This window comes from Leucopleurus acutus, assembly GCF_964270905.1.
Source record: "Leucopleurus acutus genome assembly, chromosome: 15".
In the NCBI taxonomy this organism is placed as follows: domain Eukaryota; kingdom Metazoa; phylum Chordata; class Mammalia; order Artiodactyla; family Delphinidae; genus Leucopleurus; species Leucopleurus acutus.
The window spans coordinates 74265731-74286920 of NC_139157.1; the positions used below are offsets into that span (position 1 = coordinate 74265731).

General features: G+C 40.2%; 1 protein-coding gene across 2 annotated transcripts in view; it reads right to left on the reverse strand.

Moving 5' to 3' along the window:
* Positions 1-21190, reverse strand: part of BCKDHB (branched chain keto acid dehydrogenase E1 subunit beta) — a 295612-nt gene that overhangs the window by 32172 nt on the left and 242250 nt on the right. Inside the window, exon 11 of one of the 2 annotated variants that reach the window (XM_082855372.1) lies at positions 17150-20600. The exons of the other annotated variant lie outside the window; for it this stretch is intronic. The gene's annotated coding sequence lies outside the window, so the exon portion shown is untranslated. Of the gene's footprint in view, positions 1-17149; positions 20601-21190 lie in introns of those variants that run through there. 2 annotated transcript variants of the gene reach the window in all.

A 21190-nucleotide genomic window follows, 5' to 3' on the forward strand; every position in this document is an offset into this window, starting at 1 on the left:
GTCCTTAACAGAGAAGTTAGTTATGCAAAATTTATTTTAAACTTTTAGTTATCAAAAGTAACCACAAAAGCATAATTCAGTGGAATGTTTTTAGACATTAAAGCTGGTAACATGCTACTGAAAGAATGAGACACAAAACATATCTCAGTGAAGATTAAGGAAAACATTTTTGTTAGAAAACCTGTTGACCTCATCGAGTGGGTTTAATATTTAAATGTGACGGACTCGGAGGAAAATGAAGTACAAACACTGTGTAACTGTAAAAAATAACAGATGGTGAGAAAAATCATGCATAAAATTTTCCTCTGCTAGTGGTTGTATAGATTGTGAATGAAAGGCAAACTATATTTAGGGAATTCCCTGACGGTCCAGTGGTTAGGACTCTGCACTTCCACTGCAGGGGGACCGGGTTCAATCCCTGGTCAGGGAACTAATCCTGCAAGCCACATGGCGTGGCCAAAAAACCCCAAAAAACAACAACACAAAAAAACTATTACGTATTGAATTGCAACGTAAAGAAGAAGGGACCTAATATATTGAACACCTGGAATCATCCGTAATCTGGGCCCAGGGTTATAGATATACATTAACATTTGGTAGTTTTATTCTCAGAGGTGTCATTGACCTTGATGAGATGGGGCTTATCCAGTGTAGGAAGTTATACCTTATTCAAAAGGGATGTAAGAATAACAGTGAATGTCACAAACGCAGGCATCTTTATAGCAGGCCATACAAATAAGGTGAAATGAGATTAGAAAGCACCTAAGAGAGACAGAAACAAATACCTGATCATTTTGTATTCCTGGACTATATACCTACCCTCCAGAACTAAGATAACAATAAGATTTTCCTGATACAGATTGAAAAAGGAGAAAGGAAAACTCTATTAGCAGATGACACGATCTTGTATGTAGAAAATCCTAAGGAATCCACTAAACAACTATTAGAACTAATAAATGAGCTTAGCAAAGTTGCCAGATATAAGATCAATCACAAAAATCACTTGTACTTCTATACAATAAACAGTCCAGAATCACTTTGCTGTACACATGAAATTAACACAACATTGTAAATCAGCTATATGCCAGTATAAAACAAAAGTTTTTAAAAACAGTCCAAAAATGAAATTAAGGAAACAATTTTATTCACACTAGCATCAAAAAGAATAAAACAGGAACAAGTTGTCAAAAGAAGTATGAAATGTATACTCTGAAAACTACAAAACGTTCTGAAAAAAAATTAAAGATCTAACTAAATGGAAAAACATCTTATGTTCATGGATCTAAAGGCTTAATATTAAGATGGCAAAAAAAAAAAGATGACAATACCCCCCAAACTAATCTACAATCCTTATGAGAATCCCACCTGACTTCTGTGTAGAAATGGACAGATTCTAAAATTCACATGTATTGCAAGTGACTTGAAATAACCAAAACAATCCTGAAAAAGAACAACAAAGTAGGAGGAGTCACACTTCTCCATTTCAAAACTTACTACAAAGCATGAGTAATCAAAACAGTGTGGTGTTCGCATAAGGACAGACATAGAGATCAATGGAATAGAATTGAGTGTCCAGAAATAAACCCATGCATCTATGGTCAACTGGTTTTTGACAAGGGTGTCAGGTCCATCCAATGATGAAACAATAATCTTCTCAACAAATGGCGCTGGGACAGATGGATAACCACATGCAAAAATATACAACCTCACACCACATACAAAAATAAACTCAAAATTGATTAAAGCCTTAAATGTAAGAAACTGTAAAACTCTTAGAAAAAAAACACAGGCGTAAAACTTCACGGCCTTAGGTCTGGTAAATGAGTATTAGATATGATACCAAAAGCACGAGCAACACGAGAAACAAATAGATAAACTGGACTTCAAAATTTAAAAGTTTCACGCTTCAAAGTACACTATGAAAAAAAGTGAAAAGATAATCCACAGAATGGGAGAAATCTGATATGTAAATCATGTATCTGATAAAGGACTTGTATCTAGAATATATAAAGGACTCCTCCAACTCAATATTAAAAAGAGAATCCAATTAAAAATAGAGTCTGAATAGACCTTTCTTATGTCCCTCTGTCACCCCACTCCCATTAAGAAGTAATTTTTTACTATATCAAGACAAGCTACTCTTCAAACTCTTAAATTCCTCTATAATCCATGTCACATCCCAATTCTTCACTATTCCACACTGCTCAGTCTTTGAAAATGTCTTGTCCTTTTACAGCTAAAGAAATGCAAAAATATCATGCAACATCTATCAATGTCTAAATCCCCTTAGGAATTCTGTGTTTCACAAGTCCTCTGAGGATGCCCTCTCTGGTCTTTATACCAACTTTCCAAGAAGAAAGACTGTTTAAGCCTCACTTTCTCCTCCCCACAGGGACCTGGCTTCTTCCTCTTCTGACCTCATTTTAAATACTATATCATTCTGTATTTTATACAATATAGAACTATATACTATACTGTATTCTCCTTTAATTATTCATATGCCTATGTTATTTTAACCTCAAAGAGGATTCATTTTTTATGGTAGGAGTTATTCCTTTTATTGCTGCTTTATAACAGTGCTAAATGCAGCAAAAATTTCATCAAGTTTTTTGAACTGAGTAGCATCTTACCTTATTGGCTTTGATGTTGCATAATGAAATGTCACAGGACTGTTAAGACTGTTTAAAGGAATAGTGTAAAGTAGTTTGGGGTACCCTCAAATTAGAAGATTACCATGAATGAAATATATCTTAGAACAGCCTAGAAGTAAGACTTATTTGAAATCTGACTTTCAAATTTGACAAATAACTAGCACTTTTATTTCTGCCGGAATGCATATTTGGATGAAGAGGTTGATACTGGATTCAAAGTTGGCTTCCTATTTCTTGTGCCTAATAGCTCTCTGGGCAACCTTTGGAAGCCACATGTTATTTTGGCATTTCTTTGGATTTATTATACAAGTAGCACATTATTTCCAGTGTCTGGGCCATCTGAAATAAGTAAAAATTCTACCTCCGTGTTGCAAGCAGTTAATGACTGCCTGAGCCCCAGTTAAGCAAGAAGGCAGCTTAGTCTTTCCACTTGCCAAACCTAGAGCAAAGACGGCTAGCAACTGGCTTGGAGGGTCCCATAAAAACGGAAACTGACTTGCATCTCCCTTAAATAGAAACTAAATACCAGCATAAGGTTTGAAATAATCTAAACCCCTATAGTTCTTTATTAGTTCTGTTTGTCTTTTTGTTGTTATTGTGGTTTTTAATACTCTTGAACCTTTCTTGGGTTCTAGTCTTAACTGGAAGTGCCAGAAAAACAACACAAAATACTGCCATTGTTTTTATGTTCTATCCAGAAGTGGGAAGCACTGAAAATATCAAGATACCATAATTAAAGTCCATCCAATTACAATTCTTGCAACAAAGAGTACAAACAGCAAGACAGTAGCCAATGTGGCTTTGAAAGGGATTAAGTCTGAGGCCCACTGGCAGAGTTTTTTTTAAGTACATATATATAAAAATCTGGAAATAGAAAAGAAAAGAAGAAATGGAACTGCTTCTTCAAGAATGACTGAAAGGCAAAGTTGTGAGCATATGAAAGTGAAAGTTACTCCAAGCCCCAGTATCCATTTTAACTATTAATATCAATGCCTTTTCTGTTAAAAGCTTTCAGTGAGTGTTAAGTAGAAATGGATGGTTACATGTTATACTGATTCATTGCTTCTGTACAATGTCTTGAAGATATACTATAAGAATAATTTTTAAAGTGGAAGAGAATAGAAATAGAGACATGGGTATCTACCTGCAGAACAGCCAGCTTTTGAATGGCTGAGATTGAAGGCTGCAAATTTGTAACTGGGAGCAGATTTTCAGAATGAACAATAAAGTGGTGTGTACTGAGCAGCTACTACATTATCAGCCCTGTGCACCCTGAGGACCAACTGACTGAGAAGTTTGGTTTTAGTAGCAGAAGCAGGAAGGAACAGCTTTAGGAGGAAAATGATGGCTTTCGTTTTAGATATGTTGTGTGTTGAGATGGGTTCGGCAGGCACTTGGATATTCAGAGCCTGGGGAAAACCTGGAAGCTAGAGATAGAGATATAGAGTGAATCTCTAAGGGTGAATAGAATCTAGAAAGAGAAGTAGGTAACAGAATTAGACATGACACCGATAGGTGGATGGATGAAAGAGAGAAACCAGAGTCTAGGGCCAGCTTCATGGGTGTGACCCGTGCTGTCTCAAGGGCTCCAAGCCCAGTGAAATGCTCTGCTACTACAGTCTCAAAATTCTTATAATTTGATCTCTGAATTTGTGTCTGTAACAAAAGTTGGATGGGACCATGGAGCACATGAGTAAGGAAAGGAACTATGCACCCTATACATGTTCACACTTCCTCGCCTTCCTGTTACATGTCGTGCTGACTCTCGACACAGAGTTCCAGTACCCACGATGTGTAGGAGAGAGTTCTGCAAGACTCAAAGTGAATACCAGGTGATCTTCGACTGAGGAAGAGACGGGAGGAAGACTGAAAGCCCCAAGAGGCCATGATTTCTGTTCAAACAAGAATTTGCTGGTTTGAAAGAAATCGATGCCATTGTAAGAAACAGAATAACCATGAAACCTTCTTATATCCTGTCTTACTTGTGTTACTTCCTTGTATTAGCCAAAAATAATGACATAGAAGGAAACGGAGAGCTAGGGCGACCCACATTTCCTTTCTTTCAGTCCTTCCTTACTCGCCAATGGTAGGGTGTTGGTAGCATGTGTGTATATCAAAAAGTGAATTTTAAAAACAGCAGTTTGTTTTGTGCGGTGATTCCACTGCTCTGGTGAGAATGAAATACATATGCGTGTATCAGCTAAAAAAATCCTAATTGCGTAATTTCAATGATTCTACATGTAAACTAAATGCTCTTAAATTTGCATTTAAAAATTGGTGTAGAATATAAAGATAAATGGTAAAATTCATGCTAAAAATTTTAAATTTAAATTTTTCTTTATTTAGAATGACATTAAATAGCAATAGCAAATTTGTTGTTGTTGGTGTTTTGCGGTACGTGGGCCTCTCACTGCTGTGGCCTCTCCCGTTGTGGAGCACAGGCTCCGGACGCGCAGGCTCAGCGGCCATGGCTCACGGGCCTAGCCGCTCCGCGGTATGTGGGATCTTCCCGGACTGGGACACGAATCCGTGTCCCCTGCATCGGCAGGCGGACTCTCAACCACTGCGCCACCAGGGAAGCCCAGCAATAGCAAATTAAAAGATACCATCACAAGTGAAGAGAGAAACTGCATGAGAAAGGAAAAGCTTTATATTTGAGTGTCTTTCACGGTACTTTTTCCTGCTTTCTGAACAAGGGAACCCATATTTCCATTTTGCATTGAACCCAACAAATTTTGCATCCAACTCTGAAAGGGTCATTAGGTTGAAGAGGAGCCAGGATCATCAGTCATGGAAGGAAAAGGAAAAGTATTTGGAAGAGAGAGCATTTGGTTATTTGCTCAAATACAGCCCTGCAACAGCTCTCTTGCTGGGGGTGGGTAGGGACAAGGTTTGTCATGCCTGCCTTCCTGCCAGCAGAGGGCCAGGGCACCCAGGAGATGGCTCACCTCTGAAGTCTGCCTTCCTTCCTTTCTGTCTTCAGGCTGGGGATTGAGGATAGACATTGGACATGAAGGTTAACCTGGTCATCTCTGAGAGAGCGATATGGGGAGAATAGCAGATTGGAAGCCAGATTTCAAAAAACTAAGGAGTCAGCAAAGAGAACACGAACACAGCAAGGATAAATTACTCCCTCAGAAAGTGTATTAGAAGTCTGGATGGATGGATGGATGGATGGATGGACGAATGTAGGGATGCATAAATTGACTTATGTACTTTGCTGTCTACTCTTTATAGATTAGACAGCAATATATTATGAAATGGGAAAATGGGAGATTTTTATGACACAACATTTGAAATCCAAGAACAACACTGAAAATACTGTGTAATAAAACATTCTATGCAGAACGAAATATCACTTTTAGGTCAATAGGACACTGGTTTTTAAGTGAAAACTGGACTTTCATACATAGGTAACTTTATCTACTTTTTGCTTTTTAGATTTTCCTCTTACCATGAAAGGGAAATGCTGCTGACTACACCTATGGACAGATGCCAGGGCTGTTCCAGACAGCAGGCCATATTTGGCATTTTTTTGTCCAGTTATAGGTAGGGGCTACAGTAAACTCAGCATCAATACTCTTCCTCAGGATCAAATTGCGTCCCATGATAGGCATCTGTCTGGTGTTTACCTAGAGATGGGCAAGTTGGCTCTACAACTCCTGCCTCATTAACGGCTAATGAGTAGAGCTCAATGCCAAACAACAGGGAAATTTCTGCTTTGATTATTCCAGGTTCGAGTTTATGGCACTGGCCTCCAGACTGAAATTGGCTTGCAGAAAACTGAAACACACTCTGTATTAATAAAAACACAAACTGCATATGCCAAGGCGTCTTTGAGTGATTATACCTGAAGGACTAATATGAGTTGCAGTGAGATCATTTGCTTTTCAAATATTTCCAAGGGTGTCATATTATAGCCTCCCATTCAGAATGAATTCCTGACCCCAACTTTGTTTTCAACAGGTTCACTGAGTATACAGGGAAAGCCACAGTAGGAGCAAATCTATCTTCCTCTGAATTGCCAACTCTTGTTCCTGTTATTGGGCGTCTGTTTTTACAGCGTGAACAAGTTTGGGTTTTAATCCCAGCCAAGAGCCACAGAGTTTGAGGCTCCTGAAAAATGACTGGGTTCACTCACTGTGGTGTAAGTGGCTGTAACAAAGAGGACTGAAGAAAAGAAAATGAAGGAAAAGAGGTTCTACTTACCTCTGAAATAGATACTTGTAGAATAATACTTGTCTGAAAATTATTTTGAACAATCAGAGAGCAGGGCTGTCCTCTGCCCACTGTTTCATGACTCAGGACCTCCCTACCCCACAGCAAGACAGAAAGGACCTGGATCTCCTTCCTCCCTCTATCCATCAAATACCTCGTTTCAGACTCAACAGCGATGCCTCATTCAATTATCTGTGCATCTTTGTAAGCCAGTAGTCCATTTCAGAGCCCTGCTTAGTTGTGGTGTGTTTTGAGGATATTAGCTAGCTGTTCTTTCCTCAGTTGGTCCTGTTAGTTTCAGGTTTGGGGTCACTGCATGTTTCATTTAACAGCAAAAATACAAATATGTAAGTGATAAACACTGTCTAGATCTGAGTGCACATGACTTATACACACTTGGATTTAAAAAGAAAAAAAGGAAGCTGCAGAACATAACTGTAGGACGGTCATTAGTCATTCCAAATGTCATAAGGAAGGTTGGGCGTATTGGTGAATTCCTTGTAACTTTCACCTCACTTCCTCCGTGTGTGTCAATAACAGAAAATAACAGCCATTCTGGGGTCCTCAGAAGTAGCCCCAGTGCTCACTGTGAAGCTGTAGGACTCTATCAAGCACAGGGTCACCCATATGTTTGTCACCTCCAAGCCACCTACAAAATTTTTGCCATATTAACAACTCTTCGTACTCTTAATCTCGATATATTTATGTAGACCTCCTCAGACTTTCAGAGAATCAAGTTCATCTATTTTAGAAGAAAACTTTTTTGTTACTTAATTAAATTTTATTAGATTAGATTAGATGAGATTTTTCTTTATTCTCAGATGGAACTTTAAAAAAATTTTTTATTGAAGTATAGTTGATTTACAACATTGTGTTAGTTTCAGGTATAGAGCAAAGTGATTCAGATATATGTTCTTTTTAAAAGAAAACTTTAAGAGACTGCTGTACTCCTTCTGCTGAACTGGACTGTATGTTCTGGAAGGCATGGATTTGATCCTACATTTCTTTTGTAACCACCTTGGCCACAGCCCTGTGCTAGGCTTACAATAATACAGTTTGCACAACAATGCTTATAGAATGAGGTCAGCTTTTCTAACTTCAGGGAAATTAGTCCATGAAGAATATTCTACACCCAAAGCATAGAAAATATAAAATATTAATTTTCACGTGTGATGGAAAGGGAATGAGAAAAAAAATTGCATCCAAGACTCTGAGGACTTCAGACTTTCACATTCTGCACGATCTTTTATTTGAAGCGACAAGAAAATAAATATTTCCTAAAGATAGGCTCTTGAAAACATATTTTTTGGTAATCAAAACCATATTAGCCCTTGACATTGTATAGTCGTCTCAGCCTTTTTAGAAATGCTCGTGTCAATAGGCTCAATCAATTTCTCACCAATGAAAAGCCTGGAGAGTGGGAAAGGTAGAACAGAGGCAGAAATAAAAGTGACCTTTTGAAACTACTTTTGCCTTCACTATTTGTGTCCAGATTTGAAGAGCATTCATTATTTTCTTTGCTAAAAATTTTCCAAGTGTCATCAAACTGAAAACTTGGTGCATCTTGTCTGGTTTTAGGTAGAGAGTAATTACCATCTGCACCCTACAAATGTGGCTAAGCTTGCACTGAAATAAACCATCCAAATCCCTGACGAACATCAAAATTGTAGACACAAGGAGCAAAGCAGAAAATTGTAGTATGACAAAATAGCTACAGTTAATTATGTAAAATTACATAGAATTTTAGTCTTCTTTAGAGGTGCTTTATTTAAACTTACATCTAAATGCACATCTTTGGTTAATGCAACTTTCATTTCAAGTCAGGGAGTTGACAGAACAACATTTATTAAGTTTAAAATTAAAGCAGATTGCAATTTTGGAAAGTTTTAGGGTCTTTTTTTTTTTTTTGAGAAAAGTGCCGTTTAACACTGTGAGGCCAACTTGATCTCCTTTTCTCACATCAATTGTCGCATGTGCTCCTACCTGTAAAGGCTTTTCGGCTCTCTCCCGTTGTATAAATACACGTTATAGGTTTCAGAGTCTACTCAAAACTTTGTCTCCTAGGGAGCATTCCAAGAGATGATGTCCCCCTGTACAAGGCTTGGCAGGTCCTGTGACAGCCCTCTGTTGCCCTTATTCCCAGAGAAGCTATGATAGTGACCCAGTGCTATTCTAGTCCCAGGAGGGGCACTCTGGGTGGCTTACTGGCTGGCTGAAGGACGGAAAAATCAATGATATCAACCTCTGATTACACAGGGAAGTCATTAAGCACCATCATGCCCATCATTCACCCTGACCTCTATGGCTCCTTTCAGAGGAAAGCATTGATGTACCTTCTATAAAACCACTTTTATCCTGACTGTGAGAAACTGAACAGGATGGGGGGCTCAAGATCTGTATTTCTCCTGATCTGGGGGATTGAAGGTAAGAGAGGAAATAACCAAAGAGAGCATGAAAGGAGAAATTAAGCTGACCATCACAAAGAAGACATGGAAAGTCAGTTTCCTTGTGCTGCTCTGTGTCTCAGTGCATGCCCATCCCTGCAATTAATCATCGTTTTTCAGAGACAGCCTAGCACAAAGTCAGTACATCTAAGTAGTTATACAAGAAATAAATAACTGCTTTTTAATGCAACCATACAAAGATATTACATAGTTATTGACTATATTCTTCACACTGTACATCGTCTTAATTATGCAATTCTCAGGACCACTGTTTCTATACACAACATGACCTTTACTCCTTGGGCCAGCTCTCTAGGTCTCTGCTGTGCAAGTTCCCTGACTCTCAGAATCTACCTCCTCTTCCAGTCCCTTTTTCAACCTACAGCGTGTGCACCTCACACCGGTCAGAATGGCCATCATTAAAAAGTCTACAAACAATAAATGCTGGAGAGGATGTGGAGAAAAAGGAACCCTCCTACACTGTTGGTGGGAATGTAAATTGGTGCAGCCACTATGGAGAACAGTATGGAGGTTCTTGCAGAAACTAAAAATAGAGCTACCATACGATCCTGCAGTCCCACTCCTGCCTGGGAATATATCCAGAGAAATAATTCAAAAAGATACATGCACCCCAATGTTCATAGCAGCACCATTCACAACAGCCAAGACATGGAAGCAACCTAAGTGTCCAATGACAGACAAATGGCTAAAGAAGATGTGGTAAATATACACATACAATGGACTATTCCTCAGCCATAAAACAGAATGAAATAATGCCATTTGCAGCAACATGGATGGACCTAGTGATTATCATACTAAGTGAAGTCAGTCAGACAAAGACAAATATCATATGATATCACTTCTATGTGGAATCTAAAAAAATGATATTATTTACAAAACAGAAATAGACTCACAGACATAGAAAACAAACTTATGGTTACCAAAAGGGATGGGGGGAGAGATAATTTAGGAGTTTGGGATTAAAAAGTACAGGTACTATATATAAAATAAATAAACAACAAGGACCTACTGTATAGCACAGGGAACTGTATTCAATATCCTGTAATAACCTATAATGGAAAATAATCAGAAAAAAATATATGTATATTATATGTGTATATATGTATAACTGAATCACTTTGCTGTACACCTGAAACTAACACAACATTGTAAATTAACTATACTTCAATTTTAAAAAATGATTTAAATTTCAAAACAAAAATCTACAACGTGTGACCTCTGTATGCAAAGATGGCATTTAGAGAATCATGGAGACAGAAACTTGGTAACCCCTCTGTCCATGTGGGACTCCCAAGGCTTGGTGCAACAGAGGCTCCATTTTCCCAAACTCCATTTGCCAATTCCGTATTAGCTGCCAGCATTTGAATGACCAGTTAAGAAATGTGGCTGAAGCAGAGAACAAGTGCTGTTTCTCGTGGGGGGGTGTGCTCCTATTTGATCACAGGAAGAGTAGCACCAGACAGGCTGCCTGAAAAGACCCTCACCCCCATCCCCATCCCCAGCACTCCTCTAAAGGAGAACTTGTCCATTCACCCTTCACCTAACCTTCATCTACCGAGCTCTGGATAAAATACCTTACTTAAGAAGAAATAGGAACAACAATGATAACAATCAACTGCTTCAGGGAGAGGGACCTGTCAAGTGCACTTTAGTACAGACACCATCTTCCCCCACCTCTGTATGCAGTGCACCTGCACATCTGTCCTCACTGTGGACCAGGAGAAGACACCTGACTCAAGCTGGGCCAGTTCTTCCTATTCCTGGGAACCTGGAATTGGAATGAACAAATATTGAGTTTGTTAATTATGTGAAGCCAAGCTAGAGAGCCAGGTAGAGGCTGCCGTCTTACGGCAGCCAAGCGTAAGGTGCTGAGTGAATTGAGGAGGTTGGCAGAGAGAGAAAAAAAAGGAAACTGGCACATGGCAGAGAGGAGATACCAAGAAGCCCCAGGGAGAGATGGAGAGAGAAGAGGGGAATTATTTTAAAAACTTGTATAACTTTCTAATTCATCTAAGTCCTAGAGTCCTTCCTGCAATTAGATTCATTAGTACAAATGCCACCTTGCATAAACATATGAGATCTCTGGTCCTTGCGATGAAATGTACATGTACCAGTGGGTTTCTTAAGAGTAAAAATAGGGCCACTAGACAGTGACCTGTGAACTTAAGGCTCTTAGTTTTCATCACAGCTTGATATTGAATTCTAAGACCACTTTACATTTACCAACTTATTTTCTTCCATTTAAATTGTTCCTGTAGGGTCTTCCCTGGCAGTCCAGTGGATAGGACTCCGCGCTGCCACTGCAAGGGCACGGGTTCGATCCCTGGCCAGCATGCTGTGGCCAAAACAAAGAAAGAAATACTAAATTGTTTCTATAGCAGGAGTGCCGTGTATACTGTATGATTATTCATTGAGCTGCTTCGTGTGCGGTGATTAAGGCAGGATTCCTTCCTGCTGGAGGCTGGGGCTCAAAGGTGTCAACGAATAATGACAGTGGCAGGTGAGAAATCTGTCCTAGAGGCACAGGTTGAGGTCCCAGGGCTCCGGGGATGCTACCTTATTTCATTTTCACCTACGTCAAAGAGACTTACAGGAACTGATACTTCACAAAAAAAATCACACAAGACAGGTAAACAGTTTAATCTCAGTACTTTTCACTCGAAGGCTGAGGAGGTACAAGGTTGTCCTCTTGGCACGAAACCGGCATTTAATCAACGTGGGCCATTCCATGTCCTGCCACGTCGCACCACGTCCTGGGACCATTTTAACGGTAAAAAAAATCGGGCACAAGAAAATATCAGGCAATTCATTAACTTGCCTGAGAACACGGCTTACTTCAGGGCTGACCATTCTTTTCATTCTCAGGTGAACGTCCCCTGAGAAGTTCTGCCCCCCCCCAAAAAAATGTACAAGTTAAACCAGCCTATTGAACAACAAACAGGTTTTCCTCCTCTCCTTCCTCAGAGGGCATTAAGATGATAATGAAGGAAACGTTTTTAAAAAGTATAAACCCCAAGGACAAAGAAAACAGGAGAGGGGACATGAGTACACGGTCAGAAAAACGAAATAAGAGGTGCGTGCCCGAAGAGTAAGCCCCAAGCCAGGACTAGAAAGACCATGGAGCGCAGGAACGGCCACCGGCAAGAGGCTGACCTCAGAGAGTCTCGGTGTGGCCCACAGCGGGGCTGAAGCCAGGCGAGGACCCGGGGGCATTGCCTTCCCTCCCCCTCACAAGGACAGAACTGGGTGTCTGCCTGCCCCATGGAGACTCGGGGGATTCTCCTCCAGAGAGATTGAGAGGGACAGCCTTTGGGATCAGGAAAACCTGGTCCAGAGGAAGGACGGAACAATGTCCAAGGTAGAAAACATGGCATTGAACGTGACATCCAGACCCCGGGTCCAAGTGGCACCTAATGAACTAGGCTGCCACCCTTCAGACGACAGCCTTTCCTGTGCCAGCCATGTTGGGGTGCTCTCGAGGTGGGGGGAATCTCTGCCTAATCATCTGGAAATGAAGGCCACTGCTTGTCATGCCACACGCACATCCACAGCTCTCCCAGCTTTAAAAAAATAATGTATTGGGGTGACAGTCACATAACCAAGTGAACCACGTTAAAGTGGACAATTTGGTGGCATTTAGCCCATTCGCAATGTTGTGAAGCCCCTTCCTCTATTTCAGCGGTCCCCAACCTTTCTGGCACCAGGGACTGGTTTAGTGGAAGACAATTTTTCCACGGATGGGGGGGGTGGGGTGGGGGACGGTTCAGGTGATGATGTGAGCAGTGGGGAGCGGCAGATGAAGCTTCGCTCGCTTGCCCACCGTTCACCTCCTGCTGTGTGGACCATTACTGGTCCGGGGCCTGGGGGTTGGGGACCGCTGCTCTATTTAATTCCACAACATGTCCATCACTCCAAAGTGAACCCCCTTACCGGTACCCATTAAGCACGTTCTTCCCATTCTCCCCCTCCCCCAGCCCCGGGAAACCACTGATCTACATCCTGTCTCCATGGGTTTATCTACTCTGGATCCTTCATATAAACAGAATCACACGTGACTATTTGTGTCTGCCATCCCTCATTCAGCATGTTTTGGAGGTTCACCCCTTTTGTCGTGTGTATCAGGATTTCACTCATTTCTATGGCTGAATAGTATTCCATTGCAGGTATATATCACAATCCAGGTCAGCTTTTGATGCTCAGTCTTGAATAAAACCAACTGGTAATCAGCATACATAAGACAAAAAAGAGAAGCCAAAAGAAACAGAAAAATGGAAACCAGAGGAAACAATATAATTCAGAGAACATGATAAAACTCCTAAAAAAGCAATAACTCAAATATATATCCTGAGATACACACACACACACACATATGTATATATATTTGTATATATGTGTATGTACACATACACATACAGGTACACGTACATATACAGGCTGATATGGCAGCCTTAAAATAAGAGGATGCTCTGAGAGAGATTAGAAAAAAAAGTTGGCCAAAATAAAGCTAACGGGTAGAAAATCAGAAGACAAGATTAAGGAAGTATCCCAAGAGGTCTGATAAAGAGGTAAATTTTGAGAGAAAAAATAAGAGACTTAAGACAAGTTGAGAAGAATTAAGCAATGCCTTAACTATTCTGAGACAATAATGTGTCTTAGCCTAAAATTTTATACTCAGCCAAACTATGAGTCAAGGGTTAGAGGAAGGCCATTTTCTGACAAGAAAGGAATCAAGAAATTAGCTTCTCATGAAGACGTTCTAAGGAATCTACTGCAGGATGCGCTCCAACAAAATGAAAGATAAAAGCGTCGGCCCAGGGAACAGTAGGTGTGAGCTGGCAAACAGAAACGGAAGCTCTGTATACATTCGGTACTTTTATTAGTTTGCGTTATTAACATGCTAAAAACTACCCTTTTATTATGATATATGGTTCTCACTCTAACAGTGCTGCTATATTCTCTATTCCTACGCAAGAAAAATCTTAAGTAATAATGGTTGTAATCATAAGTAATAATAGTCATAATCATAATATACATATAATTTTGCACCATGACTTTTCCACTTAAAAGTATATAATGAGCATCTTTCCATGTTGCTACATAATTTTCGTAATCATTACTTGCAAATCCTATAGAGTACCTAATCATATGGATGTACCACAAATCACACACCACTGCCATTCCATTTTCTCCTAAGCAATTTTCCCATGATCTATGTGAAAATTATTACTGTGCACATAATAACATCAAATAAATCTGATAGACATGAGGTCCTTTCTTGGAAGAGTAAACCTAGTTAGGACTAAAGTACACTGCTCTAACACTTAGACTGACCTGCAAGATGGGCAGGCAGGTTGGCCAATGGTCTCTATGTACAGAGAGACAGAGGAGCCCTGCGGAGGAGCCTGGTCTCAGAGAGGAGGGAGCTGGGGACCCAGACTAGACCAATCACAATGCTGGAGCCCCAGAGAGGGACAGAGCTTCTAAGTACAAGAGTTGGTCTGTCACCAGTGAATAGCACATGGTCTGTTTCACCAAATATCCATGAGATTTTGGGGGCACACAGCCATGCTCTCCTGGGATCCATGTATCACAATGGGAGATGATTTTCCTGCTTCCGGGAAGAACACAGAGCACTGTGTCTCCGCCCCAGAGACCCAATGAGGAATAGTATCACCGGCATCCACACTTACGCCTCATCCCTGCGGGGGAGCTTTGGGGCAGGGAGTACCAGCTGCAGGTGGCCCTTGTCGCAGCTGCTGGCAGCAGACACTTCTGCAGGGATGTGAAGCCAGACCCAGAGAACTGTGGATTCCACATGGTTGTCCAAGCAACCCTCCAGCAACTCTCCCAAATAATTAGGGAGAACCTGATGAGGCTGTCTAGCAGTTGGGATAGAATTAAAAAACAAACAAAAAAAACAAAACACTACTTGTTGCTATTAGTATTAATTTAATTTTTCCTCTGGGTTAGGGTAACCTAGGGAAGATGAATTGTAATTTGCAATTTTTACATTTGGTGAAAGGCACACAGTCACCACACGCATGTTCTCTGACCTCCTTGAAATATTTCACGTAGAAGACGAAATAGGGTGAAAGTAAATGTATGCTTCAATGGAAAGAGGAAAATATGGGGAATTTACACAAAGTATTCTCAAAGAAACATTTGTTATTAGACTGACCACAGGCATATTAAACTTTTTTAAAAAAGAAAATACCCAAGGGCTGTTTGGGGCTATATGGGTAAGTTTAAAAACAGTTCTAAGGTCTCATGACTTTAGTAAAGAACTTTATGTGACTAAGCCTCCAAAGAGTAAGGCTTCCAAAAGACAGATGCTGTGGAACTGCTCATTTTCTTGGCCTAAGGGAAGGTTGCTAGCATTCAACTTTCAGGCTGAAAGTCTGAATTCATTTATTTTATGGCTGAGATACTTGATATTAACACAGTATCTCCATCTAGTTTGCATGTCGTAGATAAGAAAAAAATCAAGCACAATACATACACTAGTCCCAAGGGTGAAGGGTTCTCCCCAAGTACATTTTAGTTAAAACATGTGGGCTTTCTTCTTTCAAAAAGAATATATTCCAAAGCATTGGAAGGACTGAATTAGGATGTTTGTGTTTGCAAGCAACAGAAATCCAATTTAGAACAAAGTGGAAGGACCCTGGGGCGATTCCTCACAGAGTGAAAGGAAGTTGAGGCTGCACATGGCAGCAGTGGAGCTGGTCAGCTGGCCGTGGGGGCACTGACCCAGCTTGTATAACATCTTTCCTTAGTACATTGGTTCCTTTCTTTCTCGGATGAAGATGGCCTTCCTCTACAGGGAAGGTAGCAGTAGGTCCTTCCAGAATAACATCACCCCAGATCTGTTTGTTTGAAAAATCCTGAAAATGGCTTTGATTGGCTGGTTTGGGTCACCTCCCATCCCTTGACTAGTCACTGTGGCCAAGGACATGGTGTCCTACCTCTGGCCCAGTCCCAAGTCTGCAGACCAAACAGAAGATGGGACCATTGGTAGGATAGCTCTGAGCCAGGCTGGCTCTCCGTTTGTGACTTACAAGAACAGAGATGAAGAAAATAAAGGAAAATTACTGATAATCTCATCACTCTCAAATGAACAGCTTTGAATGAGCATTCTATTCTGGTTTGGCCATTTGCAGACACATTTTAATGTACAATATTGTCTTAGAGCCCCTTAAAAAAATACATGGATTTGAAATCTATCTGAAGAAATAGGCCTAAAAATATAGAAACGATGCTCATCTCTTGGGGACTTTTGAGGTCTTGCCCTACCAGAAGGACTGTTTCTGTTCCTGAAATTCCTGAAGAAATGAAATACAACCCCATGTCTCTGACGGTCTAGAATATCAACTGGTATAAAATATCAAATACTATCAATATATTACTTTAAATGTCTACACTACTCAAAGAGGGCTCTGCCTAAGTGCTTTTCAAGTACAAGGTCTGATTCAAGTATAGGCCTGCATTTCCCTTCATGGGTTTGTTCAGCAGCATATTGAGAGCCTCTGTAGACCAGGACTTTTCTAGGCTCTGCAGAATTGTAATAAACAGACCAAAGCTCCCTGTCTTTGTGGAACCAGTAAAACATATGGAATCTAAAATATGATACAAATGAACCTATCTACGAAACAGAAACAGACTCACAGACATAGAGCAGACTTGTGGTTGCCAAGGGGGAGGGTGTTGGGGGAGAAATGGAGTGGGAGGCTGGGATTAGCAGATGTAAGCTGTTATATATGGAATAGATAAACAACAAGGTCCTACTGTATATAGCACAGGGAACTACATTCAATATCCTATGAGAAGCCATAATGGAAAAGAATATAAAAAAGATTGTATATATATGTATAACTGAATCATTTTGCTGTACAGCAGAAATTAACACAACACTGCAAATCAACTATACTTCAATTAAAACAAAAATTAGAAATGAAGGGGAAAAAAATCCCAGTGTAATAAGTAGGTAGACGTTCCAAATGATCAAGAAAATATTTTTAAAAATTATTCTAATTCTTTATAGTGTGAAATAAAATTCATATTTTATGGCAAGACAAGAAAAATTTAAACATAAAAAAATTTCTCTGGCCTTTGGCCTCCTCTCTCCCCGCACTGTGCATTGTGTATCTGCATTATGAATCACCAAACCGTCCCCATCGGCAGAAATACCAGCTCCACCATCAACAGCAACATTCTCGTAGCATCAACAAGATAACTCCTTAAAGATAACATTCCTTTCTGATTTTGTAACGACCACGATGACACTTGGATCTGGATTCTGTAAACCGTCAATAATACGTCATTTAATGTACAGCCCTCTATCTCAAAAGACTTATACAACTGTGCCTTGACTTCTAACGAGCGGAACAGTTCTCAGAGCTTTCTGAGATGCTCTTCCCGGGTTATAATCCTCAAATTTGGCTCGAATAAAATTTTCCATTTCTTTCTTAGATCGACTGATTAATATTTCTTCGACAACGGTCACTGTATCTTATGAAAATTCACAGAAATAAGATATTTACGGTAGCCAAGTAGGCCTCGGCAAGAAACTGAAGGACTTAGCAAAACAAGACCTTAGTAATTATTTTCTTAAAATGATGGAACAAAATATTCTAAAAACAAAGACCTTTGTTTATCAATACATTGGATAAACAATTAGGTTTGGCTAAATTATTTCCTCTCCTCAAATGAAGGACCTTGAAAGTGTTACCCGATACAGGAACAACAATTATGTAGCCTTTATTTGCTGATATCATGATTACATAAAAACCTCCACCTTCATAGGGAACAGACAGTATAAAATGAAAGAAAAACTTTCATCTTTACCAAAAAACATAACTTTGATTTTACAATTTTATTTTTCTCATTTGGAATGTTCTGCTATTAACTTTATTCTTCTTCTCATTCTTCTTGTGTTTCTTCCTCCTTTATTCTTGCATCCTTGTATTTTCAGATTTTCTTTTTTAAAGATTTAAAGTCTATGAATTTATCTGTGAGTAAAATTTTGGCTGCAGCACACCAGTGATCTTTTCTCATTATGTTGTAGTTGCTTCCTCCTTGCTTCCACAGTTACTTATCTGGGTGCCTTTTTATTTCTAAGTGGGATGTGGTACCTTTGAATACTCTTTTCTTTGGGGAATTTACTGCTAGTTTTCTTTGCGTCTTAGTACATTATATGGTCAATTTTTTAAACCGCCTGTGTATAGGCTAAAAGGCGACATAGTCTCTGTTTATGAAGACACAAAGTTTAAAATATATTTCTATTGACCTAAACCTATTACTTATTCCTGTCTACTTCATGTAACAAATGGAAAGTGGGGTGACAAAGCCTTCTACAACCGTTCTGTTCATATCTTTTGCATTTATAAGTTTTTGCTTACATTTTAATACTACGCATTTAGAATGTAAAGAATTTAACTGTTATATTTTCACTGTGATATATTCCTTTTGTCAAATGTAGAACATTTGTTTCACATAAAAAGAGTATTTATGGGAATTCCCTGGTGGTGCAGTGGTTAGGCTCTGTGTTCTCACTGCTGAGAGCCTGGGTTCAATCTCGGGTCGGGGAACTAAAATCCCACAAGCCTCACGGCACGACAACAACAAAAAGTGTATTTATGCCAATTATTGATGTACATCTTTTCATCTAACTTGTTTCCAGTTTTACTTCTAGTCCTTTCCACCTATGATTTCCTCATTCTTGTTCTAATTTTATTTCTCATTTTCCTGGCAAATATCTTTAAATACCATATTCAGGGAGGTATCAGGTGTCAGGGTTTCCAAATCTTTGCCCATATATGAATGTTCCCTATTTCTTTCCAAGTTCAATGGCCTAGGAAAACACATCAGAGCCTCCAAACCTCAGGTCTCTCTGAAAATTCCAACATGAGGCTTTGGGGTCGTGTTCCTCAGCCCTCAGCTGAGCATCTCTGCTAAGGCAGTGCTGTGTGCCTCCATGGTGCACACCCGTCAGCTCTATCCCTGGTATGCCTGGAACTGGTAAAGGTCTGAGAACCAGTCCTTTAGAATTTAGTGTCACTGACGAGTCTGAGGCTTACTAAGTTGTGCTTCTGCATGAGCAACCCGACCTTCTGTCCTGTGGTACCTGGAGGGCCTGGGCCAGGGCCATCCCTGTGGCTGGTGCCAGATGGCAATGGGATTGGCAGCCCCTCCAGAGAGAGCCACATGAGCTGGGAGAGGGAGCTCTCTAAGCAAACAGCAGTGCTGTTTCTAGAAGTGGGGGCAGGGAGGCCAAGCAGCCAGAAGCCACACGAGTCCACCTCAGGCAAGCTGACAGGAAGGAGATCTCACGAAACCGAGTGTGGACCCTCTGTGGGATGTCTTCTCAGGATCCCAGCAAGAGTTTCTAGCTTCTGTGACATAAATTGCACGGACTAAAATGAGGTAACTGTCTTGCTCTTGTGCCTCATTTCTCTTCCTAATGTGTACTGTTTACTTAGCTTGGATAATATCTATCCGTTGGACGGAACATGGATGTGATATTCTTTTGCGAAAGGACTTGGGTAATTGGAACCGTAGAAGATTATATTCACTTATACAGTCATGTTGTCACATGGAGCAGACTTTATCCTGAGGCTGGGGGTAGTGGGGAATTTGGAATTCCTTTAACATCTCTTGAGCGTCTTCTCATTGCTATTTTTGTCGTGGTCCGAGCGCAGGTTGGAAAAGAATTTCCAGACACAAGGCAGAATGTAAGGAAGATAGAGTTTATTAAAGAGAAGAGTCGCTGCAAGAGCAGCGGGCCGACTTCCTGGTAGCCAGGGAAAGTCGACACTGAGCATGGGTTGCTTGTCTGTTTTTATAGCCAGGGAACCTGCAAGTCATCTGCTGACTGGGCAGAGTGTGTATACTTTCAGTGTGCTGAGCAGCAGAAAAACGGGGCAAATGTCTTTCCTTATATGGGATGGGAAAGGGACAGGGCATGCTGCTTGGGAGGGCTCTGGGACATTGCAATGGTCACATTGTGACAGAGTGATGGGAGTCCTGTAACTCTTTGTTCAGGCAGTATTGGCCCTTTGAGTTTATCTTGTTATTTATCCTTGGAGCACACCACAATTTTCTTATTTTCACAATATGGAACAATTCATTTCATGTAAAAAAAAAAATTTCTTTAAGGCAATTATTTAGATGTATATGTACTTCTTGCGCCGTAGACCGAGTTTAGCATGAACTGTAACTTCTTTATTTTGGAAGAGAAGGGGGCATTTACTGGTGAGCATTGCAGGGCTAACTGGAGAAGGGAAACAGAGTTAAAGAAAAGAAAATTAAAATAAGGGAAAATTCTTACAACAAGAAATGAATTTTAAAAATAGTATTAAAAAGATACCAATGGCAATAAAACAAGTAACTTCAACTGAAATCATAAATAATATCAACTAAAAAAAATAAGTCCAACTAAACCAAATATGTTCAAATAGAACCCGTTATCGGTCCAGACGTGGATGACCAGCACACATTCCCTGCTCTGCTGGACTGACCATGCGAGCACAGGGTTCCCGAGGGAAGGCCAAAGCCAAGGTCCATACTCAGTTTTGGCGTCTTCGACTCAGAATGTCCTGAACCATAAGCCAGATGGATACCCTAAATCTTTTCCAAACTTACTGCTGACAAGTACATCTTTTCCCATCCTATACCGTTCAGGTGTTTCTATTCATAAACCAAGGACAGGGCTTTGTTTTTACCCCTAACAAAAGCTTAGTTTATTTTAGCCACTGCTCTCCAGAATCTGTTACAAAGTGCCTTCTTTACTTTACTCCAAGTCTCTGGCAATCTACAAATGTCACTTTCCATATCCTCCTCCAAACATCTGATAAAAATAAA